This window comes from Vicugna pacos, chromosome 1 (genome assembly GCF_048564905.1).
Source record: "Vicugna pacos chromosome 1, VicPac4, whole genome shotgun sequence".
Taxonomy (NCBI): Eukaryota; Metazoa; Chordata; class Mammalia; order Artiodactyla; family Camelidae; genus Vicugna; species Vicugna pacos.
In genome coordinates, this window is record NC_132987.1 from 117,538,430 (window position 1) to 117,563,717 (window position 25,288).

General features: G+C 40.4%; 1 protein-coding gene across 7 annotated transcripts in view; it reads left to right on the top strand.

Moving 5' to 3' along the window:
• The first annotated feature begins 155 nt into the window (after positions 1-155).
• Positions 156-25,288, top strand: part of DYRK1A (dual specificity tyrosine phosphorylation regulated kinase 1A) — a 128,751-nt gene continuing 103,618 nt past the window's right edge. For 2 of the 7 annotated variants that reach the window (XM_072969132.1, XM_072969168.1), the window contains exon 1: positions 157-952. The gene's annotated coding sequence lies outside the window, so the exon portion shown is untranslated. Of the gene's footprint in view, positions 953-1,038; positions 1,509-6,709; positions 6,728-11,065; positions 11,085-25,288 lie in introns of those variants that run through there. The other 5 variants (XM_072969165.1, XM_072969161.1, XM_072969143.1 and 2 more) reach the window with 5 other exon arrangements.

The following is a 25,288-nucleotide window of genomic DNA, read 5'->3' on the forward strand; positions in this document are numbered from 1 at the left end:
CGGCTTGGGGCCGGGGGGCGGGAGGAGGACGTCAGCACGTCAGCCGGGGTTTTGCGTTTTGATTGACAGTTGCTATAGCGACCGGGTCGGTCCGTCGCCATTTTGTTGGTTGGTTTTTTTTTAAACCCTTTCGCTTCCCGCCCGAATAATAATAAAAAGCCCCATTGGAGTGAGGCGGGGGTGGCGGCGGCAAGAGCGGCGGGGGGATCCGGGGAGACTGCTGCCGTCGCTGCTGCTGATCGCGGCCCAGGTCGGGCTCAGGGAGCGGACACCCCGAGCGGGGGGTGCGGGCGCCGCCGCCGCCGCCGCTTCTGCTGCTGCTGTTCCTGCTGCTGCTGTTGGTGCCGCTGCCGCCGCCGGCGAGCGGGCGGGACCGGTGTGAGTGTGAGAGTGTGTGTGTGAGTGAGCGTGTGCGAGGGCGAGTGTGCGTGCGTGTGTGTGTGAGTGTGTGTGAGTGTCTGTCTGTCTGTGCGGGAACTCGGGGGCGGGCGGTTCGGGCTCTCCTGGCGGAGGAGCCGCCGCCGCCGCCGCCGTTCGGGCCCCGGCGCTTCTCGCTGCGCAGGTTTGGAGCGCGCGCCATTTTGTGAGATTTACAAAATCCTCCTCGGGAAGAAGCCGCCGGGAGCGGCCGCGACTCGGCGCCCGGCCTTGCCGCCGCCGCCCTCCGCGCCGGGCCGGGCCGCGCGGCCCCGCCGCCGGGAGTCGGGGTCCGGGGACTGCGGTATTTGCCGGGGAGGGGGCTGTCGCCTCCCCGGCCCCGGGCGCCGCTGGAACCTCGAGCCAGAGAGAGACTGAGAAGGCTGCGGCTCAGCCGCCGAGTCGGGAGCGCCGGGGGCGGAGAGAGGCGGCCGGGGCGGCGCTGGCTGCGGAGGCCGCGGCGGGAGCGCAGCGGCGGGAGCCGGAGACTGAGACTCACCGGAGGGAGCGGCGTGAGCGCCCCGCCATCGTCCCGGTGAGTGTCCGGCCCGGCCGCGGCCCCGCCCGGCCCGGCCCGGCGCGCGGCTCCCCCCGCGGCCTGCAGCCGGGCCCGCGCCGAGGCCGGCCGGGCGGAGGGAGGGACCTGCCATTTTAGGAGGAGGCGCCGCGGCCCGGGGCCGGCCGCCGGGGGAGGGAGCCCGACAGTCCGGGTCCCGGAGGAGAGGCGGGTGCGAGCGGTGGGAAAGTTGCGGAGGGTGGGAGCCGGGGCCGCGGCCTCCCGGGAGCCGGGGCCTGGGGGCCGGAGAAAGCGCCAGACCTTCACTGGTCGCCCGAGCGAAGGGGAGGAGGTTGTCTTCCTCCTCCTCCTCCTCTTCCTCCTCATCCTCTTCCCCCAGCTCCTCCCTCGTCCCTCCTCTCGGTCCCCACCAGTGTGGGAACCGCCGGGGTTCTCCGCAAGGACAATGTACGGGTTAAGAAAATGGGGCTGGCTGCTGGGCGAGGCGCTGGGGAAGGTCGGGGGCCCGGTCCCCGCGCGGCCCTCTGGGGTGTGTGCTGGAGCGAGGGCGCTCGGCGTGCTCCGAAGTTGTGCGGTGAGTGCGAGTGAGCTCGGCCACTCGAGATGGAGTGATGACCTGTTTAGCAGCCGGAGGAGTTGGTGGCTGAGAATGCGTAAATTATAATAGATACCTGGGTATTGCAACAAAACTTCACAAGTCTATTAATAGGCACAAACCCACTCTTCGCTTAGATCCGCCCAAGCTGCTGAATAGCTTAACACTTAGCGAAAGGGCCCCTCCCAGGTCTGAAATAGTTAAAAATGGCAGAAATGGTGAGCGAGTGACTATTTCTCTGTGCCTTTCGTCCAATCCTAGATTATACGAATCTTGGAATCTAGGTGCAGGGCTTGAATGCCAGCACCCCTTAATTCTTGAATTCCGCCCAGATTGTCAGAAAACATACCTTATAACGTTGTTTTCACACTGATTTAATGATTAAGACGGAGACTGCCGGGCACTCGTCCTCAGGGTTTTACGTGTATTAATTTGCTTATCCTCCCGGTGGGAACTGTTACCCATTTCACAGATGAGGAAACTGAGCGGTGACTCATCCAAGGTCATACAACTGGGACTCTGGGAGACAGGAATCTGTAACCAGCCTGGGCTCTTAATCACTAAGTCGTAACTCATTATTATAAATACTGGCAAATTTTGGAGCGATTTGTGTGTCATGACTCAGGATTCTAACGTAGAGGTTGCGTCCATGTATAGAGTTTTGTATGGAATTAACTTGTGGTTTGCGGAAGTGGAAAGGAAAGGTTGAGGTGAGGCTCCCGTAATGAAACTAACTGGTCAGCGGCCCCCCCCCCCCCCGCCAAGAAAACTATGTAGACAATGTTTGAATGGGAGGAATTAAAAAATACTCCTTAGTGCGTTTTGTTCTTCACACTTAATTTTAATTATAGGCATCATTTAAGTATTGATGAGTCATAGGAAGTTTTGTGTAAAGTTACTTTTAGTTATTTTTTATCTTTGAACACTTAGATTTCTTCTGTAATCCCATACACTTTACGTATACAAAGTGCCTAAGAATGGGTATATTTAATACTTTGATTTGGGAGCATTTTAATAATTTAATGGAGTTACCTTTAGTTCTTGTTTTGTAAAATTTTCCTATCTTGACTAGTTACTTTACCAGAATATTATTTTCAGGTAGGCCATAAATGTGAGACTAGAATTAAAATTTCATGTGCTAAGATTTTAAACTGAAAAAGATAGCTTCAAAGAAACAGCAGTTAAGAAAAAAGTTTACTTGGTTATATTAAGATTTTTCATATACATGTGACTTACACTTAAAGTACCCCAGTGCTTTTGGAGGATTTACCTTGGAATAGCAGTGGTGTTTATGGTAGCTGTCCAAATTCATTTAGACTTAAAACCTTGCCAGAAAGTTAAGGACTCCTTAACTAAGTTACTTTGTGAGTACAAAGAGTTCCTAAGAGACATAAGCTCAGAAATTATTCTAGAAGGAAGGGTCACCCCTGTGTCTGTAAGATGAAGGCACACTCCTTTAAAATCTAAAAAAGATTTTGGATTTCAATAGACATGCGCGAGTGTATGGTCATTATTGGTATGGGGGGGATATGGACTAAGTGTCCTGGTTGAGATCTTTGTTGTTGTTAGGAATATGGAATTTAGGTTTAAGATCGTTTCTTAAATTTATTTTAAAGACTTTTTGGTGGGGCTTATAGGAAACTTTAACAAACATACAGAATTACTGTGTCCTGGGGATTCAAAAATGAGTTAGTCCATCTTTTAAGGGCACTAACATAAAATAAGTGAAAATATTCCATTGTAATGCAGTGTCTTGTTTGGAAACGTAGATAGTTAAAAAAACCCAAAACCCTGGGATACAATTTTTTCCCCCTCTAGGTACTGTCTTCTGTCTGCCCCTTAGTTTTATTTATGTAGAGTTTTTGTGTTTAGGACTTAAGATGTGGAAGTGGGGAGTGGTAAGTGCAACTGGTATTTAAAGAATTTACATAGGTTTTCACAGTGCTATAAATTCTGCAAAGCAAAATTCAAGATAACTTGCTATATATGATTAGAATGACCTTTGACATACATTTTGTTTTGAAACTACACAAAGAAAGAAAATGCTAAGTTGTATTGCATCTTGGGTACTACTTGAAAACAAAAACAAAACCAACAACAAAAGAAAGAAATAACTTAGAAATTCAGATCGCCCAGGGATGTTTTCACATGCATGTTCATGGTTGGCGACTATCTAATCATGGGAAGAAAATTTGGATAGAAGTAACTTTTTTAAGAGTGAGAAGTGAACTAGTTGCTTTATACATGATCTTAAAAATAAGCTGAATAGAAGAGGGGGCAATATGTGACTTTTTTGATATTTGTGCTAAGGTGTGAGTCACATTTACTTTGCTTTAGCATTAGCTTTTCTCTTACTTCAAAGAACTTTCACTTTTCCTACACCCCACCCACATCCACACCCCCAGCAGTTTCTCTTTTATCCCCTGAGAAAAAAAGTTCAACCATCTGAGCCCAGTAAAACCCCCAAATTATAAAGAACTTGACTCTTCTCTCCCAAAATTTTATGAGTCTTTGAATTTTGTTGTGTTCCGTATCAGTAATTTAAACTGTGAGCTAAGGATTCCTACTTTCTGTTGAGCTTTTTGGTGGTTTTACCCTCCAGACACTTGTGCGTATTTTCTATTTAGAAGTAAAAGATATTATTTGAAACTATCAAACATGGTCAACTGAAACTTAATGTTAACGCTTTGCCCTGTAAAGTGAAATGTGTGACTTTATACTTTTATATGAGTACCTTATGTATACTTAGTGGCTTTTGCCTTTTAAAGACTTTTTAGCATATATTATTTAGACCATTGGGCAATGTTTTGATGGCTAGAGAAATTACGGTAATTCATAACCCGAGGCTTGTACAATTTTGGGTTAAAATTTTGGGGAGGTTAAAATTTGTGTTTAATTACTTGGAAAAATCATCATATTATTTTAAATAATAAAATTTCTCCTCAGTTGCCCCTAAATAAAGAAATCATTTGAAATCTTGCTTTATGTCAGTGCTGTACTGTTAAGCTACAGCTGTAAAGTCTGCCATTGGTTACGTGAAAGGGAAATGTTGATTTCATTTGACTGAAGTGATTCAAGGTTCACATCAGGTAATTAGAGACAAGTCTTGTTTCCTAACCTGTTGGCTACAGGCAGCCTTAGTTTCATCTTTTGGTATATGAAAACAAATTGATTTAGAAATACTGCATTGTGTAAACCAGCCAAATGACTTTAAAAAGTTGTGTTTTTGCTTTGAAATCATACTTCCAGAGTTGTATAACGAGTTAGAATTCTTTATTGATGAGAAGGCAACTTACAGTTAAATTCATTTAAGATCTAAAATGATGTGGTTCCTTGTGGGCATACTTTTGGCTAATTCAGAACCATACTGGCTTCTTAGCAGTTGATTCTTTTCCCAGAGCTATGTACCCTGTCTTCTAGAAGGTGATTTTTAAGTTTGTAATACTGTTGAAGTTTTGTTAAAGTATATAACTATTTTTTTGGTTTGTTTGAGCAACATATACATAATAGCTTCAAATATATCATTATTCTTGATGAATTGTTTTATTTCCCTATAACTGAATTGCTTGTTTAAATCGATTTTGTGGAGGGGGCTTAGTGAACTGGTTTAACATGGAATGAAACTGGTTTCAGCATCATTTCTATTTTAAATAACATCCCTGTTCATGAAATAATCCCCTAATTTTTCTAAGTAGATAATAAAATTTCAACTGACAAGAGGTTTTTTTTTTTTTTTTAAGTTTTATAGATATTTGTGGTTAAGGTTGGCATCTTGGCACATGCATTTGGGTACAAAGATGCCTGGATTGTGACATCTATGCAAAATCTGCTTAATATCTACTTACAGATAGCAGTTGAGGGAGTCTTATACTTGGAGAGAGGACTGGCCTGTGAGATAGTGCCAGGCAGAACACCAGAGTCAGGCAGGAATCTCAATAGGTCCTGCTACTCACTGGCATTGTGAACTTTAGGCACAGTGATTTTGCTAAGAATCAGTTACTTCATCTGTAAAGTGGATTTGAAGCCAATTACCATAGGGTTCTTGGGAAGACCGAGATAACACATACAGATTTCTTAGTAGCCTTCTCCCTTCTTTCCTCTTCGTTGATACTCATCCTTATGGTCTCAGAATAAATGCTGCTTCTTCATACAGGCCTTCCCCCAAGCCCCAGTCTAAGATTCCTTGGCAATGCATTCTTGCAGAGCTCTTGCTTTTTTTCACAGCCCTTACTGCAAATAGCTGTAGTTGTTCATATGTATTCATACATTACGCATATTCATTTACTGTTTGTCCCTCTCCATTAAATTGTAAGGTCCATCTGGACAGGATTACTTCTGTAAATCCAATGCCGAGCACATAGGAGTAGATGAGTGTCTATGTACCGGGAATGATGGAATGAGGAACCTGTGTCCCCAGTCTTGCCTGAGCACCACTCCTTAGTTGTGCGTTGTTGGGCAGGGTAGCTTCTCTGAACTTTAGTGCCCTGTATGCCAAATGTGCCTAGTACCAGCTGCCCTGCCCGGGGTTTTGAGAATGCAAAATGAGATACTGTAACGAGGTGCTTTATAAAAGTGTAAAATGCCATTTAAATGTAAGTTGGTGCAGTAGCAGTAATTTCAGTAGTGGGGCTACCCAAGAATTTATAATAGAGTTTCAGCTTTACTGAGTTAAGTAGCTCTTATGTAATATTTCTGAATAATTTATACTTTATATACACATTAGTTAGAACACAAGATTGGGCCTATGTTCTGACTAAATACAGTGGCTTAAACACGAAGTTTGTTTCTCATACGTAGTCTAAGGCTAATGTGGTGACTCCAAGCTACAGGAGACCTTGGTTCCTTCTGTCCTATTTTCCTATACTTAAGGAGATACCGCTTGCTATATATTCAAGACAGCTCCTCACCACACTTACAGTCCAGGAACAGGTTGTGGGGAGAGAACATCCTCTCTTTAAAGACAAACCTGGAAGTTGAGTATGTGACTTGTTCACGCCTGTTGGCCAGACTTAGCCAGGTGGTCACATGTAGCTGCAGAGGAGGCTGGGAAATGTGGTCTTTGGTAGGGTGGCTGTTTGGCTGAAAATCTGTTTCTACTGAAGGAGAGTCGAGGATGATGAAACATTGCTTGTCACACTTTCAGATACTTTGAAAGAAATCTACGGAAATGAACTTTGAAAAGACAACTCACTGCACTAGTAAGTTTATATTCCATATTTGCTCACTGATCTTGAACTGTGGTGTGCAAGTTGAAATAGACCATCAGTACTCAGTATGTGTGATGTATACATAAATATGAAATATATATATAAAAGAAATATAAGAAAAAATGTAACTAGACTTCTAACAGTAAAGGAATTTTGGATCTGATAGCACATTATTTTGCTGATGGTACTTTCTGATACAAACGTGATTCTCAATTGCTGTAACTATACTATCTGTAAACAATGTTTGGAATCTTAAGCTTTTAGTTTTAGTCGTCACCTCTGCCACATTGTATGTATTTGTGCCCTTATCCTCAGCAAACAATACTAGACTAACACTTGCATCTTGTCAGGTTTTCAGTAAATGTTTGAATCATTGAAGTTGCAAGGAGGATGATAGCAGTGATATTTAAGCATATTTTTACTATCCGGTGTCTTCCTCTTTATTTCTGTGGCTTGAGAAAAGAAGGAGGTCTAGGATTCCTTTGATCTAGAGTATAATTAGGTTGAGTAGAGAGACCTGAGGAGCTAATGGTTCTCAAACAGTCTTTGGGGGAACTTGTCAAAGTTGTGGGATTCCCAAGCGCAGCTACTTCTCTCTCTCTAGGTTTGGGGGTAATGCTCTGGAATCTGCTTTCTTAATTAGGACTGCAGGTAATCCTGATGCAGTAGAAACACTGGGAAACATTGACATAGATCATCTTTCATTTTAGAGAAGGAAATGGATGCAAAGAAACTAAATGACCAACCAGTGCCTCAGAGTAATAAGCAGGTCTGCACTGGCACGTGTTTTCCTGACTCCTGGTTCTTTATTCTTTCTCCAGATGAGGGGACAGAGGACAGAGTACCAGCTGCATTTTTTATTTTCTAGAGAGATTGGTTATTTTCAGATATGTTGTTATTTATGTGTGAGCTCATTGGTAGTGAATGGTTGTCTCACCTAACTGTCCTTTTAGCCTCTTAGAAAAATAGATTGGTCAGATAAATATTTAGAGGTGGGAAGTTGAGGTTTTAAATAAGGTATAGTGTCAGCACTGTAGTGGGTAGGGTGGTGTGTCTCCAGCATTAGGGTGGATGCCAGGTAGGTGTCTACTTGGTATGATTAGGAGGAACTAAGGTAGGTCAGATTACTTTCCTTTTTATCTGGTTTGCTTGAAATTCTCTCTGTTGAATTTACTCTTTTAGATTAAGGTAAGAGCTAGATACCCTAATTTAAAGTGGAAATATTCCTAGTGGAATATTCTTTATCTGTTATCAGATTAACACTTTATTTTTATCAGTTAGCTGGCTGTCATCTTAAAAATTGGAAATTAGCACCTGCCCTAGTGCTAGAGCTTTTTGGGAAGAGAAGGGAAGAGTAGGGCACATGTGCCTTTGCCCGTGGAGAATACAGGGCGTGTTTGAGAGATATCTGCAGTCCTGGAGAGCTTCGTGGAGGCTTCTCTGGTTGCCAGAGGTTGGGAGCCTTAGACCAGCACTTGCTGGCCTCCTGTCATTAAGAGAGTGTCAGTAATGGGACAGTGGATACTTTTGCTGAAGACTGGGCTTGGGTGAGAATGTAATTACTGGAGTAGGAGTGTCCTTTTTTCCTTAGGGCTTCAGTATCTGCTTAGGGCTCCTGTATGAGTAGTATTGGAACATACCAAACGTGAGAGGTATTGTTTTGATCATTTAGGGAATTTTAGTTTTTAATGATCAACAAATAATATATACTCATGGTTTAAAAAAAAAAGATTGATCCAGCCGTATGGAATGGTGTCACCAACCGCCACCCCCCTCCTTGCTCCATGGGTAATAATAGCAGTTCAGTTTTTCATATTAGAAATGCCTTGTGCATGTAAATGTACAGTTATATATAAATAAACATTTAATACATGTTACAAGACTGTATGTTTAGTGCAGTCCCAGTTTTTTAAAAAAAAGTGATGTGTGTGTGTGTGTGTGCATGCGTGCGCGTGTGTGCATGCGTGCGCGTGTGCGCGCGGGTGTGTACTTACAAGCAAAAGCAAATGGGATCCTCCTAAGCAACACGAGTTTGCAACTTAAGCTTCTTGATCGGCCTTAGAAATATTCCCCGATCAGGTGATAGAGTTTCCCTGTTGTGTTTGATGGTTGCGCAGTATTCCATGTTATGGATGCACCACAATTGAGAGAGTCTCCGTTGAAGAGCACTTAATTTGTTTTCCTATTTTCGCTATTTTAAACAATGCTGCAGTGTGTATCCTTGTACATGTTACCCTTCTGTGAGCAGTAGCCAGAGGATGTATGTTTATAAGGGAAATTGCTCGTTCACCAGGTAAATGCACAATTGAATACATATTGCCAAATTATCTTCCAAAAAGTAGCACCAGTTTATACTTGATCAGGAGTATCTGAGAGTATATAGTTCTCCAGATCTCACCAGTACGGGTGTTACCAAAGTTTTTAAAATCTTTGTCAATTTATTGGTGAACAGAGAAGTCTAGTTTGAATTTGCATTTCTTTATGAGTATCTTAAGTTGTACTGTAACTCTTGTACTTTAATAACAAAATATTCATTCTTTGCCTGATGTATAGTTAAGAATATTTTGTGATTTTCCTGTATTTATCTGTTGAATGAAGAACTGATGTTTTGATAAATTGTAAATGCTTTGATAAATTGTAAAAGGGGATTCTTGTTCTTCTGCAACTGAGGAGACATCTGACTGTCTTCTGTGTAAGAGATGTCAATTGTGGTGGTAGAAGCTTTGACTGCAAAAGTGAGTAAGATTTGGTTACCCCTGCTGTTAGTGTTGAGATGTGTGTATACAGGCAAAATGAGAACAGGTAAGACCATGGCTGCTAACAACTAGAGGTATTGATGTACAGAGAACCAGAAAAACACAGCGAGGTAAGACAGATCTAGGGATTTCAGCTTGTAGAGGAGGAGGGACTGGATCTTGTCTCGAAGAATAGAACCTGGAGAATTGACAGTTGGCTGGAGGAGGCCAGTGTGTGCTTGGAGTATGAGTGTGTGCGTGTGCGCTGTTGGGCAAGGGACAGGGAGAGTTGCAGTGAGAAATGAGAGTGATGGGTCTTAAATATTACAAGGAATGTGAATTTAGCGCAGTTGAAGGTTTTTCAGCAGGGCAAGGATGACAGAGCCATGCATTAGGGAGATGACACCCTAAGAAGGAGGGTTTGGAAGGCAGGTTCATTCTGGGTGTACAGGCACGAAGGAATAAGAAGAGGTAAAAAGTAGAAGACAGAAGAGAGAGCCAAGTTTGAAACACCTTATTTTTAATTATTTTATTTTCAACAGAATTGAGTGAATGTTTCTGGATTCAAATAGCAATGTGGCCCAGTTTTTGGAATTAGAAAGGAGAGAATTCAACTTTGGTGGCAGTATAGAAGATATGGGACCGGAATGGCTTAATGGGACAGTTGAGAATCTTTCCCAGTCAGGGCCTGGAGGAACTGAAGAAAAAAAGGTAGAATTCTTATTGTTGTTCAAACCTTCCATTAGTGACAGGTAGAAATGATTTTTAGTGCCATTAAAAATAAGCTGAAAAATGGGGCAATGGGAGAAGGCCACGTTAGAAGCCGTGATCCTGGAGAAGAAAAGGTTGTGTCACAGTTCACAGTTTGAAACATATAGAGTAGCTAAATATGTGCGAGTTTAACGTATCTTAGTATTTTTCGGAAAAATACGATATTTATTCTGTTTATTTTCATGTGAATCCTTACTGGGACATCAGTCATCTGAAAAGCACTTATTGTGTGAGCCGGGTAGAGCTATTTATCAAGTATCTACTAGTGCCAAACAAGGGCCTCCTCGTCCCAAGCTAGGGCCTGGGAATCAGTGCTGCTGCGAGGGCCAGACCGTGGGTACCATCATGAAGGTTAGTTCTTGGGGGACCTTCACTAGTCTCTAGAGTTGGTGTAAGGAGTCACTATAGAGTGGACATACATTTTCATTAAAGGGAACACAGTCTATGAAATAGAATAATTTTTGATGTTGCATTTTGAAGGTCGAAATTTTTGTCTCCTTTTAGAGTCCCTTTGACAATTAATTTTAAGTTATTTGGCTATAAATAGGACTCCAGTCCTTAAGATAAATAATTTCTGCTGAAAAATTTGTTCTGATTTGATTTCCCCTTGAAAAAGAACAACTGTCATTACAGTGGTGCTTTTGACTTTATCTTTACATCAAACATGTTTACTTTTGAGATATATTACTTCTGTGGTATAAAAGATTGTTTCATACAAGTTTTCTAAAGCAGCAGTGGTGAGAAAATTATTAGGATCTCAGCGTATTTTACAATCTAATTTCACTTTTTGAATTTCCCTTTAGTGGTTTCTGTGGTACAGTGCGGAATGTCAGTAATGCTAGGTAAGTTTACCGAAGAATTGGCCTGAAGGCCCACAATTACTCAGCAGTATTGGAGTCAACTATGCAAAGGGAAGAAATTGAAGGTAGAAGTTTTAGAATTCATGGGGACATTTGGAGGCAGGCTATTTGCTGAGTAAGACAAAGATACAGACGTCTGAAGTAAAGGATGTGGGCATACAGGGATGTTCAAGGAATAAAATTCAGTAGAGCGGGTAGAAATGGAAGAGGGATTTGAGCAAATGGATGAACAAGAATGCTCAGTCTTTAAGGGAAAAAAAAAGACCTCTTTAATGATTTATTGTGACTTCTAGGGTAAAGACCAGACTAGTCACAGGACCCCCTTCCGGGGTGATGTGCACAGCTGATGTAAGCCGTCTTCTCCACCAGGTCTCTGCATCCCTGTCTTTGCCTGCGTGTCTGTTTCCTGGGTCAGCCGTCATCCCCTCTTTCTTTTAGTTAACTTTTCCTCCTTCATTTTCAGTTCAGATATCACTTTGTCAGGGAAAGCAGACCTCCAACCCAGTCACTTCTTTTTTAATATTTCATGTCTCCTGGTACTTCTCTTTTACAATGCTTATTATCACAGTTGGTAGTTTTTTTTAGTGCTTATTTGACTAATACCCTCCTGAGAGCAGGGGCAGTGGTGTTTTACTCCTTCTTGCAATCTCAGGGATTGCTGAGTGGCACATGGTGAGTACTAAACACTTGTTTAATGAATCAGTGAACTACATTTTGATCTCTACTCATTGGTCTTGAGGACCAAATGACTACATCAGGGAGTAAAAGTTGGATGGGAAATATGGGAATAAAAATGAATAAAAAGAAAAAGTAAATCCTGTCTTTTAAAAGATAGGATTGGAAAACTATGTAGCCAGGAAAACAACAAAGTTATGTACTCATGGATTAACTTAACAAGTGTATATGAAATGCCTAGTAAGTGTTAGAAGCTAGATGTTGGTATTACGGAGTGGAAAGACTGTGCTTTCTTTATTAAAGGAGTACATAATTTTATTAGTTTATTGAAATAGATACAGTCCTTGGTGGTCATGTGGAATGTTTTTAATTTGTGGAAGGAATCTGCCTGAATATTCCTTCTGATCTTAGCCAAAAAGTAAGGTTCATGCCACAATTATATCTGGAATGTCAGTCCAGCATTTGCAGTAGCTGTCAGGTTCACATTTAAAATAAGCTCTAGCTTTGACTTCATTTAGGAAGTGACAAAGTGAAGAAAGTGGTTTGTTTGGATGCTTTTTGGCTTTTGCTTCAGACTTGGGTGACAGAAAAAGAGAATGATTGAGAGAAAGTTCATTGTATGGATGGATTTTCAACAGAATAAGTCTGGTAGTTAGAAGGTTATTGAAGCTGTTGATCTTGTCAGGTGCATGAGCTTTATAAACGTTTTAGAGGGATTTGTTTTAAAATAGTTCTGAAACCTTTTTCAGTGACTAGTTTCTGCAGTAAATATTTAGAAAAGCAAGTATTCAGATTTTATTTTTTGACTCTTTGCTGGCCCCATGCTAGGCCCTTGGACATAGTTCTGAGTCACATGGATATACATGGCCCTGACCTCATGAAGCTCTTCAATGTAGTCGGAGCTCACTGTAGGGAAATGTGAAGGACTCATGGCTTGCAGTCAGGGTGAGCAGAACTTGCTTCATCCGACTATCCATTTATCCATCTCTTTATGTATTCCTTGAACTTGGTTTTGGTGGCAACATGTTAGAATACTTTAAGCTACTTGTTGCTTTATCTCTGGTAACAATAGGGCCTGGGGGGATACCATTTATAATACCAATGTAAAATGGAAACTTGGAGCTTCAACTTGTTGGCAGATTTTTAAGAAAAGAGATGTTCATGTAAACCAATCAGTTTCTCCTCTTAAAATGTGAGATATTATTTAATAATAGTAACAGTAGCCACCATTATTAATTGATTGCCTACTATGTATGGGGCAGACAATGAACATATGCGTTAATAGTTAACATTATCAGTAGCCCTAGAAAGGGGTTGGTAGTATCTGTAAGTTAAAAACTGAGACGCAGGGACCTCAGTTTGCTTAAGGTTAATCATAAGAGATTGCTTATGTGGCTTCCAGATAATAAAAAACCCAGTGAACAGTTCAGGGCTCTAAAGTTAAACATTTAGAGAGAAAAGAAAGAAACAGAGAGCTTCTATAACCCATTAATTGAAGAAATAGATGAAAGTTCTGGTGTAGTGGGATTGATGCCTTGTGCTACTGGTTCATTAGTCTTATGAATAATAAACCAGAACATCTAATAGCTTTCTGTGTTTGGGGAATTCTTTACCTTAAGAATCTTGGCGGGAGGTAGAACTCTTCTTCCATTATGGAAGCCAGTTACTCACTTTCTCTACCTCCTTTGGTGTTAGGATACAGTCATGTGACCTGGGGCCTCTACTACACTGGAAGCCTGTGATTTGTAGAAGCAGGCACTTTGTAGAGTCTGTTCTGCAGTGCAAGGGGGATGGCAGCTTTGTCTGTTTTTTGGAGGCAATTAGTGATAGATCCAGTTGTAGAGTTAAGTTCCTGGCTCATTGGTATCTATACAAGTCACAGGGACCTTATCTTGTGTTGTCTCCACTGGACCAGATCTGTGGTTTGAATTCTGTGTGTTCTTGATTAGTTAGTCTTCCAGCCTGGCCCTCCTGGGGTTTTCTGTGAGTTGTCTAGTATGCTTTAATAACTTCCTTTTCAGTTTCAACAAAACCAGAGTTTCTTTTGTTTGTAACTAAGAACCTTACATGATGCTAATTAAAATAATAGACACTTCCAAGGAACTTTCTAGGGTCAGGGTTAGGCAGAGATGTGAAAGGTATTAGAAGAACCAAATAAAACTTTTACAGGTGAAAACTAATGTGTGGGATGAAAAATATACTAGATGGCATTAATGTCAGATGGGACAATACAGAAGAAAAGGTTAGTGAGCTTGAAGATATAGAAGAGAAAACTCAGTCAGTAGAAACAGACAGAAGTGATAAAGATAATGGTATTAACGAGGTTGTTAAAATGGCTACTGTAAAATGCATTGTCAGATGTCAAATCACTATGTTGTACACCAGAAACTAGAATATTATTTTATGTCAGAAATACCTTAATAAAAATACAAGTAAAATTCAGGGTCATATTGTGGTTAACATTGCTAACTTGATACACGAGTTTTGCTTAAAAAGAGCAATTGTGACTGCTACCTGAAGTTGGCTTGATTTGTAGTTAATTGTAGTTGAAGAATCATTTCAGTGAAGCACCAGGATATGGTGGAAAAACTTTATTGTGCAACAGTGTGTTAGTTACTTCTTGATATGTAACAATATTACTTTAAACTTAGAAGCTTAAAACACATGTATTGTCTTGGTCTCTGTAGGTCAGATGTCTTGGCACAACTTGATTGAATTCTCTGCTTTAGGGTCTCAGAGGGGTTTGTCAAGTTGTTGACTGGGGCTGTGGTCTCATCTGAGGATTGACTGGGGAAAGATATCCTCTAAAGTCATATGATTATTGGTAGAAGTCAATTCCCTGTGCAGTATTGGATTGAGGGCCTCCGATTCTTGCTACTTATTGGCAGGCACCTGCCCTCAGTTTCTTGCTGTGTGATTCTTTCCACCGTGGCTGCTTACTTTAAGACAGTGAAGGAGTCAGTACACTTGACAGATGTACAGTCTTATGTATCATAACTGCCAAAGTGACATCCCTTCACTTTTCCTGTATTCTCTTGGGTAAAAGCAAGTCACAGGTCTTGGATCAAGGGGAAGGGTCTGTGGAAGGACATGGACAGCAGGAGGCAGTGTTACGGGAGCCGCCTTAGAGTCTGTCCATTACAAACAGAGTGTAGTGGTAAAGAGTGCATTCTCTGGAGTCTGACCTAGATATCTGGCTTTGAATCCTAGTCTTGCCTTTTCCCAGCCATGAAAACTTCTCTGAGCCTCAGTTTCCTTGTGGGGATAATATATGCCTAGTCTTTGTAGTCTTTGTGAAGAGTAATAGAACGCTTATGAAGTGCTCAGGACTCCATCCTGCTGACTCCTACTCATTCTTTCTGTCTCAGTTTAGGTGTCATATATTCAGGGAAGCCTTCTTTGACTCCCTCCTCCCTCTAGTCTAGGTTAGGTTTCGAAACACCTTGAACTTTTCCTTCTTGTTACTTCACACTTGTTCCACCTAAATTTTATAGCTATTAGTTATAGTTTGTTCATTTTTGTATCTGCTTTCTTTAGACTAAGCTGCTTAAAGAGCAGGTGTTGCATCTGCTTTGTTCACTGCTGTATCTGTCTTCAGGGCCTAGCGTAGAGGGGCCTGGCACATAGAGACTCCATAAATATTTGCTGAATAACTGTAAGAATGAAGTTAAAGCACATGCTTTGTGTTTTTGAAATGGCATTTTCAGTGTTACCATACTATGTTTTTCCAGCTGCTGGAGCAGTCAGTCTAAAAGATGTTCCCTTTCTTTCTAGGATGGTCAGGATCTAGCATGAGAGACTGAGGCATAATAGTCTTATAACTGATTACAGAGGTTTGCAGAATGGATAGTAAAAGTGGTTGAAAAAAATTAAGAGGCTGTCAGGATGAGAATATAGTAGTAAAAATCAGTCCTAGTGGATCAGGAGCAGGGTACACAGTAGGGAGCTTCTCTTGCTGTAAGTGTACTCTGCAGACCACTCCTTGAGATGGAGGAAGAAATAAGCTGGGAGAAAATTACCTTCTTAGGATATTCACAATGCACATTAGCATGTTATAGGAAACCTGTTAACATAGTAAAGGCAATCTTTATTAAGCTTGCTCTGAACACTTTATAAACACATGCATACCACAGCCTAGTAAGGTATTATTTTTAAGTAACTGATGATAAAAATTAGGCTTGAGATGAAGTAATTGTCTCCAGTGGTTGGTGAGATAGGATTCAAACCAGGCTCAGCCCTCACTCTTAGTTATTATTTGTGTTGCTTCTGTGGAATATATTTTACCAGATACTAGGTTAATTTCATGAGAGCAGGAACCATGTACATTTTCTATGTTGTGTGTCTAGGACTAGAATCTTGCTTAAGCCTTCATACATGGCTGAATGAAGGGTTTCTGCTATTATTTTATACTGTGTCTCAGCTTCCCAAGTTGAATTACTTGTAAAACTTGAGGAGAGTTTGGTATAATCCAACCAGTGTAATGTACAACAGAAAGTACTTTTTGTTTTCACTTTGTGTGATCGAGTAGAGTTACGTCACCAAAGAAGAAACATCGATACGATCTGACTCCTTGTAATTGTTCCCCTCAGTCACTTTCAAATTTACTCTGTTACCCAGCCTTCTTGAGTTTTGTTTCTGAGATAGTCTTCCAGTAAGTTCTTTCTTTATATTATTGTTAATGACCCCTCTGCAGATCACCTCTTTAGTCTGTTTTTTTGTTTACTGCAATTTTTTAAGAATTAATTTTTAGTTTTAATATGCATATAATGAAAATTGAGTAGTGCTGAAAGGCTTATGATGAAAAAAAAGCTGTCCCCACCTTCACCCCTCATTACTTCTGCCCCTGCTCCCTGGAGCTGTGCTTCCCAGGCTTTTCCACCCCAGGGTCTACATGGACAAAATAGAAGAGGCTGTTTGGCTGTCTTGACATCTTTAGGGGATCTTGGCGCTTCTGGAACATTGGTGACACTGTGTGCCATGTACACTAGTTGGCAAGCTCTGCCTGGTATGAATCAATATGAATCACCTCAACTCTTAGCTGCTGCTTCTGCTACTTTCCTGTCTGTTTCTAAATAATTTGCTTGTCAGTTAGGATGCTTTAGGATGCAAGTACTGAGACCATGGCCCAAACTGGCTTCAAATAAGAATTAAACTTATCGTTGAAATTCCAAAGGTCAGATGGGCTTTAGGGCTAATTGATTTTGTGGCACAATAATGTCTTCAGGGCCCCAGTTTTGCCATCTCCACCTTTAGTCAGTGGCTGGTTATATCCTCAAATTAATAAGACTGTTGCAGCAGTTTCAGGAGTTGTATCCAGAAACAACAATGTCCAGAAAAAGAAAATTGTTTTTCATATAGCTATATAAGAATGTGGAAGCTTTGCCTAGAAACTGCAGCAAACTTACCTCCTGGGTTAAATGCCTGTTTCTGAAAGGCTCCCTAGAAAGGGAAATGGGATCACATTCAGACCAATTAGGCACATGCCTAGAATTGAGCGTCCTCCTCGAGCACATGCCTCAGTGGGTGGGTGTGCAAATGGGTTCTGGACAAAATTAGCTTCCGTTACAAAAGAAGAAGGGGGTGATTGGTGGCTGACCCTGTTTGGTAACTGACCCTGTTTTGATATTTGACTTAAAATTTAAGACATCATTGACTTTCTATTAAGGCAGATGAATATTTAACTCTAAACCACCTGCCTTACACTTTTCTTCTTCCAGCTATCCATTGTAATTAAGATATTTTTTTCCATTAAATGGATTCAGTGTTTAATAAAGACTGTGTTAAGTCTTGTTCACCATCGAGCCAAATTGTATACTATGATGACATTTTCCTCCTTGCATAATTTTGTTTTTCTTGAAATTAATAATTGTACTTCTGTTTGCTTTGTTTTCTAGGTGCTAGTGACTCAGTTTTCTCATACCTACCAATAACTTCTCAATAGAGTTTTGCTTGAGCATCAGATAATTCGTTGTCCCATCCTTTGTTCTCACCCACCCCACCCTTCCCTTAAGAAGGTTCTTAGGGGACCTCCATGAAACCACTCCTGTGTGGAATACTTGCTTCCTAGGCCTATAAAATTCCTTTTGTATGTCTCCAACAGGTTCGAATCTCCTGGTTCCTAGTCTCTGACCTTTATCTTTCCTACTTTTATCTTTCATTTTGCCTGAGCACAACTTTCAGTGCTTCCAGAGAAAGGGTACGTGAGAGGTTAAGTTTTTGACACTTTGCCTGAAAATATCTTTAATCTGCTTTCCCTCATGTGTAAAAGTTTTGACTGGGTACAGAATTGCAGTTGGAATATAATTTTTACTGAGAACCCTGAATGTATTGCTTCATGGTCTTCCAGCTTTGTATAGCAGATATAATTTTATTCTGGCTTCCATAAAAAAAAGGATGAAAAAGTTAGAGAACATAATGCACTCCCATGTACCAAACACCCGACTTCAACTTTGATCAACTTGTGGCCACTTTTAAAAAATTTATAATCCTGTCTACCCATCTTCCCTTTGATTTTATATAAGCAAACGCAGGTAGATAATTTCACTTGTGACTATTTCTGTATGTATCTCTAAAAGATAAGGTCTAGTTGCTAAACTATAACCCCAGTAGCATTATCATATCTTTAAAAGATTAACAATAATTCTTTAAATACCTAGTTATAATTCAAATTACTTTGATTGCCTCATAATTACATTTTTAACCAGTTTATTCAAATCAGGATCTAAGTAAGGTCCGTAAATTGCCATTGACTGATGAATTTCTTAAGTCTTTAAATTCGTTGGTTTTTTTTCCCCTTGAGTTTTATTTGTTGAGGAAACTGTACTGTCTGTCTTGTAGTTTCCCTACAGCCTGGATGTTGTTGAATGAAACCCTGTGGTGTCATTGACTTGTTTCCAGTCACTCGTAATATGTTTACTGTTACTTAGTGGTGAGATCTACAGGCTTGATAAAATTCTGTTTTTCTTCTCTCTTTCTCTTTTTGGAGGGGTGGTGAGTGGGGAGAATTGTACATGGGTGATACATCAGCAGGCACAAAATATCTGACTCTCTGTGATGTTAGTGGCCACCAAATATTGCATGGATACATTAATTTATTAGAGATTTTGGTCCTTTTTATGTGATCCCCTCCCCCCCAAGTTTTAAGAATCTTTTCTTTATCTCGGGTGTTCTGAAGCTTTGTAGTGCTGTGCTCTAGCGTGAGTGTTTTTATTGTGTTGGGCCCATCCTTTTACTTTGGAGATGCGTCCTGTAGATCTGGGAAATTTTATTGTGTAATTTCCTTGATTTTTTTTCTCTTTGTGGTTTTTCTCAAGCGACATACAGTTTTGTTACCTTGTCTGTTTTCTACTTGTTACTTATTTTACTCTTCTTCGGAGGTATTTTTCAACTTTTATTTTTCATCAGGGTATTTTTTGATTCTCTACTCCTTTTTTTTCCCCACTAGCATTTTGTTTTTACCTCATGAATGCACATATTCTTTTACCTCTTCAAGCACATTTGTATTATGGTTAAATTGCCCTTTTTCTCTTCATGGCCTCGTCTTAGTTTCCTCTGGATTCCTGTTTTTCTATTTGTTTTGATTTCTGTCTTTGATTTTCGGCAGCTTCCCTCAAATATCTGGCCATTACCGGGCTGGTGGCTTGTATTTATGGGTAAGTTGCGATAAAGCTGGTGGGAGCTCCTTGTGTGGGTGAGGCGAACTCGTGAGTGTGAGTATCCCCAGGGCTTTTACTCCAGGGCTCTTGGTGTCTCCTGACTGAAACTGTAAGTCCCGTTCTGGGGGAGAGGGAGTGCATATTCCTGTTGCTGGTGTTCTGCGGGGACGGGGGCTCCTGTACACACTCGAACTCAGTTCTTCTGTTTTTAGTCTTGTGCCTCAACCCATCCTCTGTTGTGCTTAGTATCTCCAAGTGTATAACCTCTTCTCATTTTCCCAAAGAGAGCCTGCCTCTGGTCTTTTTAAGGGCATGATAGTTGTTAGTTTGGTTAGGGTTTGGGCTGCAGTTTGGGATTTTACTACATTTCTTTCATTTACTTCTTTGTTGAAATGAACTCATAAGTTGCCGGTAAAGTACAAATAACTTTAATTTCCTGAATCTTTGATGTCTCTTCTTTGTTGAACATTGTAGTGCATATTTCCCACAAACAGAGACATTCTCTTGCCTAACAACAATACAACCATCAAAGGCAGGAATTTAACACTGATACATTACAGTTGTCTGATCCTTAAGCCTCCTTTCAGGTTTGAGCAGTTTCCCCCATGGTGTTCCTTACAGGAAAATGATATAATATTGGATCACCTGTTGTCCTGTCTTTTCAACTCTTGATCTAGAATAGTTACTCAACTGTTCTTTTTTATGATACTGATAGTTTTGAAGAATACAGGCTAGTTATTTTATAGAGTCAGCCTCAGTGCAAGTTTGTCTGATATTTCTTCATATTAGATATTGGTTAGGTATTTTTACCAGCAGTATCGTAGAAATGATGCTGTATTAATTTCACTGCATTTTGTTAGATGATGTGTTACTGGTTTTCTGTTTCGGCTCTAAAAATCGCCACAAATTTAGTGACAAAAAACACAAGTTTATTGTATTAAAGTTCTAGAGCTCAGAAGTCCACAGTGCATCTCTGCTGGGCTCAAATCAAGGTGTCATCAGGGCTGCATTCCTTTTGGAGGCTGTCTGAGAGAATGCTTTTTCTTGCCTTTCCCAGCTTCTAGAGGCTGCCTGCTTTTCTAGGCTTATGGCTGGCTTCCTGTCTTTTCAGCCAGCAGCTTTGGGCCTCGTCCATCTCCTGCTGCTCTTACTCTCCCCCTCTACACCTTCTTTCACTACTAAGGATCTTTGTGATGACATTCGGCCCACCGGGATAATCGAGGATAATCTCAGTTTTAAAGTTGTCTGATTGGCAAATTTAATTTCTTCTGCAACTGTAATTCCCCTTTGCCATGTAAAGTAACATGTTCATGGGTTCTAAGGATTAGGATCCAGGCCTTGAGGGGGCTGGGGCATTATTGTGCCTACTCTAGGTGGCGTGATTTCAGTTTGTCCTGTTACTGATAATGCTCACTTTGATCACATTATGGAGGTTCCTTCAAGGCTTCTCCACATTTAAAAATTACTTTTCCTGCCTCTTTAATAAATATTTTGTATAGAGGTATTTTGAGACTATGTCAGTAGTCCATCAGTAATCACATTTTTAATTTACTTATTTGTTTTATATCACTGTGGATACCTGATTTTCAGTTATATGCAGTGGGTTGTAATCCATTACTGTAATTATTTATTTTGATGCTTCAGTTGTCCCAGATTTTGGCCTTCAAGTTAACATCTGTGTCCTTTTATCATGTCTCCATTTTTTTTGAGCACTTTCCAGGCTTATCTTGAACTTCTGTCTTAGTCTTGGAATTGGAATTGGCCATTTTTCCAAGGAGCCCTTTTAAAAAAATCCTTTATTTTGAAATAATTGTAGATTCACAGAAAGTTGCAAAAATAGTGTAAAATCCCATGTACCCCATCATCGAACTTTCCCCAGTGGTGAAATTTCAGGTAGCTCTAGTACAGTATCAGAATCAGAAAATTTGATACATCTGGTACATTTCTCTTAACTGCACTCCAAAACTTACGTACTTTTCATTATTTTTTAAACCTGCATTTGTGTGTATGTGTAGTTCTTTGTAACTTATCTGTTCCATGTATAGATTTGTGTAGCTAGCCCTACAGTCAAGATAACAGAGCTGTTCCATCACTTTAAAAGAACTCTTTTGTTACCTCTTTGTATTCCCAGCACCCCCCACACACCATTTTGTTTTATTCTCCATGTCTATATATAGTTTTGTCATTTCAGTAAGTTACAGGAATGGAATCATATAGTATGTAACCTGTTGAGATCAGCTTTTTTTCATGAAGCATAATACCCTTGAGGTCCGTTTGGTGTTGTGTATTAATAGTTAATTCCTTCTTACTGCTGAGCAGTATTTTATTGTATGTGTGTACCAAGTTTGTTCAACAGTTCACTTATGGAAAGACATATAGATTGTTTCCAATATTTTATATAATTATGAATTAAACTGCTTTGAATGTTTGAGTACAGGTTTTTATGTACACATTAATTTTTCCGTTTTCTGGGATAGAAGTTTAAGAGTGATTGCTGGGTCATATAGTGAGTGCATGTTTAGTTTTATAAGCAACCCCCAGACTGTTTTCATGAGTGTCCTACTTTTTGTTCCCACAACCCTATATGAGGGATCAAGTTTCTCAGCATCCTCCCCACCATTTGGTGTTACCACTGTTTTTTATTTAGTTCTCATAGGTGTGGTGGTACCCTATCATGGTTTTGATTTACCTTTCCCTAATGACTAATGATGTTGAACATCTTTTTATATGCTTGTCATTTGTATCTCTTCTTTGATGAAATATCTGTTCATGTCTTTTGCCCATTTTCTGATTGGATTTTTTTCTTTTTACTGTTGAATTATGAGAGTTCTTTATGTATTCTAGATACAAGAGGTCTTTGTTGGGTATGTGGTTTGCGGATACTTTCACCCTGTTCATAGCTTTTCTTTTCATCCTCTTAATAGAGTCTTTTTCAGAGCAAAAGGTTTGAATTTTGATGAAGTCCAATTTTTAAATTTAATTTTAAATTAAATTTTTTTAAATGGATCATGCATTTGGTGTTATGTGTAGGAATCTTTGCCAAGAACTCTGGTTCTTTTCATGGAGCATGGTATTTAGAAGCCAAAATCTGAGCATTAAGTGTGTCTGTTGCTGTTAGAGTGTGGTGATCCCCAGGCTCTCAGTGAATATAGAGAATATGTGTGTGTCCTACACCTTTCCAGGTTACAGGGCTCATTAATAACTCTTTTCCTTTGGATCTCCAAGCGTAGATATTTATTCTGTGCCTGCCTTCATTCTTGTAAGTCTACTTACTTCCACTGTCCATCTTCTTTCTGTTACATAAAAATTTGTCCGTTTTTTTAAATTATTTTTTGACTTCTTTTCTGATTTTAGGTGGGTTTTATTTTCAGTGGAGTTTCATGAGAGAATAGTTACAAATGCATGGATTACCCACTGTGTTGAATATGTGCTTGTTGAAGCTATAATTGTCCCTTTTCAGATCTTTGTTTTTGTTACGCTGTCAGCCTTACCCCTCCTCCTACTATACCTACTCCCACCCTGCTTGTGCTGTTTTGCTGTAGCCTCTAATCATCCATGATTCTTATTTCCATGTAGTGAAGACCAAGTTTATTAAAATATTCAGGTTCTCTTATAGATGAACCCCAGCTTACTTTTTCTACTCTCATTTCTGCAGCCCTACCATATTTGCTCACTCCAGAGCTATTCTCAGTAGCTTACATTTCCCCACACGTGTTGTGCCCTTCTGTTCCTGTCCTTTCAGCTTTCCTTTGGAGCACATTGTGCTGCTTTTACATTTTCTGCAGAGCACAGAGCTTAGCACGTAGTAGACACTTTGCATTAAATACACAAATGCTACTTCCTCTAAAATAGTAATACCACCCAAACTTTTTCATGCCTGTTATCATTTTCCAAATACTATCATTTGTATCTCATTTAATTGGCAAAACAACCTTGTAGGCCATTATTCATCTTTTATAAATGATGCCGAGTGAATTGTCCAAGGTCATAGCTGTAGGAGTTAAATTTAACAGATGTTTGTGTACTTATCACGTGACAGACCCTGATTTAGATGGTAGAGACACTTGGGGGAGCAGTTCTGCCCCTAATAGAATCAATATTAGAATGTTTTAAATTCTAGCCCTTGTGGAGTGGGTTTTGGAGGAAGTCTTCTATTACCTTACTCATCTCAGGTGTCATCTCCTTCAGTTTTTCCTAACCCTCCTGGAAGGAGGCAGGAATAGGGTAGAAAGAATAGCTTCTGTGTTTTCATTAGTTCCTTTTTGTGTTCACATTGTGCACTGTTTTATTCTAAATAGCATTTACAGAATATATTTGTATCTGGGGCCTTTGCTAGATTGAACAGGGATTGTTACTGCCTCTGTGTAAGGATACAAACCAGTTTAAAAAATCTGTATTCTTAGCCAGGAGGGCATATTCCCAGAGGTTATCTCTAGGCAAGTTTTTATTGAAGTTTAATAAATAAACTGTTTTGTGTGTATAGGTCTGTAGTCTGGAGATGAGTTTTGACTGCCTTCTCTCCTCAATATTAACCATCTGGTAGGAATTCTGAGTTATTTGTTAAAGAAGTGTGCTGATACAGTATAAGATGTCAGAATTAACTAGCCTTTTTTTCAAGTTCAAGAAGGTAAATTCTTTCAGAAGACGCAGGGTGTTTACTTTCAAACATTTTGCAAACAGGTACATTGTAATTTTTCTTCCATATTTGCTTGCATACAAAATGTTGAGATTTTCTATATTTACTTAATGAACCATGTCAAAACTCAGTGGTGTAAAACAACCAATACTCTGCTCACAGTCTCCAGTGTGGGCGGGGCTTGCCTCCATGCCGCACGGCGCCTGCTGGGACTAGAAAGTCTGAGATGCTGTGTTCTGCTTGTGTGTGGTGTCTGGGCATTTTCCTCCATATGCCTTTTTCACTTGGTTACCATGGGCTTTCTCAGGGTGTGGTCTTGAGGTGATTGAACTTTGTACATGGTGGCTGGATTCCAGAGGTGGGAACTGGATTCTGGAGGTGCCAACAGCAGAAGCCAGTGGTCTGTCTTAAGATTTATGCTTGGAACTGGCGTTAGTGTCACCTTCACCAAATTCTTTAGGCCTAAAGCAAGTCACAGGCCAGCCCAGATTCAGGCTGAGGGGACTGTGCAAGGTGTGGACACTGGCAAGAGTGGTTTATTGGGGCCACCAAGGAACACACCATCACATGAATCAACTATCTTTCTGAAGGGGAAAAGGAAAAAAGGTGACTTTCCATCTCACCTGACTAGCTTATTCATTTTATAACACGATGATGTGACTGAATGCCTAACTTTTTGCTGTGACTACATTCAGATAGCTATATAATGTTAATATAATTTGTTACATTCACTTAAACTGTGGCTTGGTAATTTTGGTAGGGTTTGTAAGTATAGATTTGGGGATTGTGCAAAAGATACAGTGAGTACTTTATAGGCTACTCAGCTCCAGGTAACACCTAAGTAAAATATCAAAGTACTAGATAAAAACCATCAATGTGTACTTTGTGAAATAAGTGACATAAACATCCTTTGGGTCACATGTTACAATCCGTAAAGTATCTCAAGTATTTCTCCAGTACTCCTGTGATTGTCCTGTGTACAGGAGAAAGAAGAGATAGATCATCTCAGATCTTCTGTAACTGTAGCTCTAGACTTTCTCCCAGGAAATCTCTCCTTAGTGCCCAGAATGTGACAGTGTTTCATTTCATTTAGATAGTTCTCATCTTGATTGAGTATTGAGGTCCTCTTGTTGCTCAGTTTGGATGTGACAGTGGAAACATTGTTGGCTCATTGACCATGTTTGTAGGAGTCCTCTGGAAAGCTTAAAAGAAATGCAGTT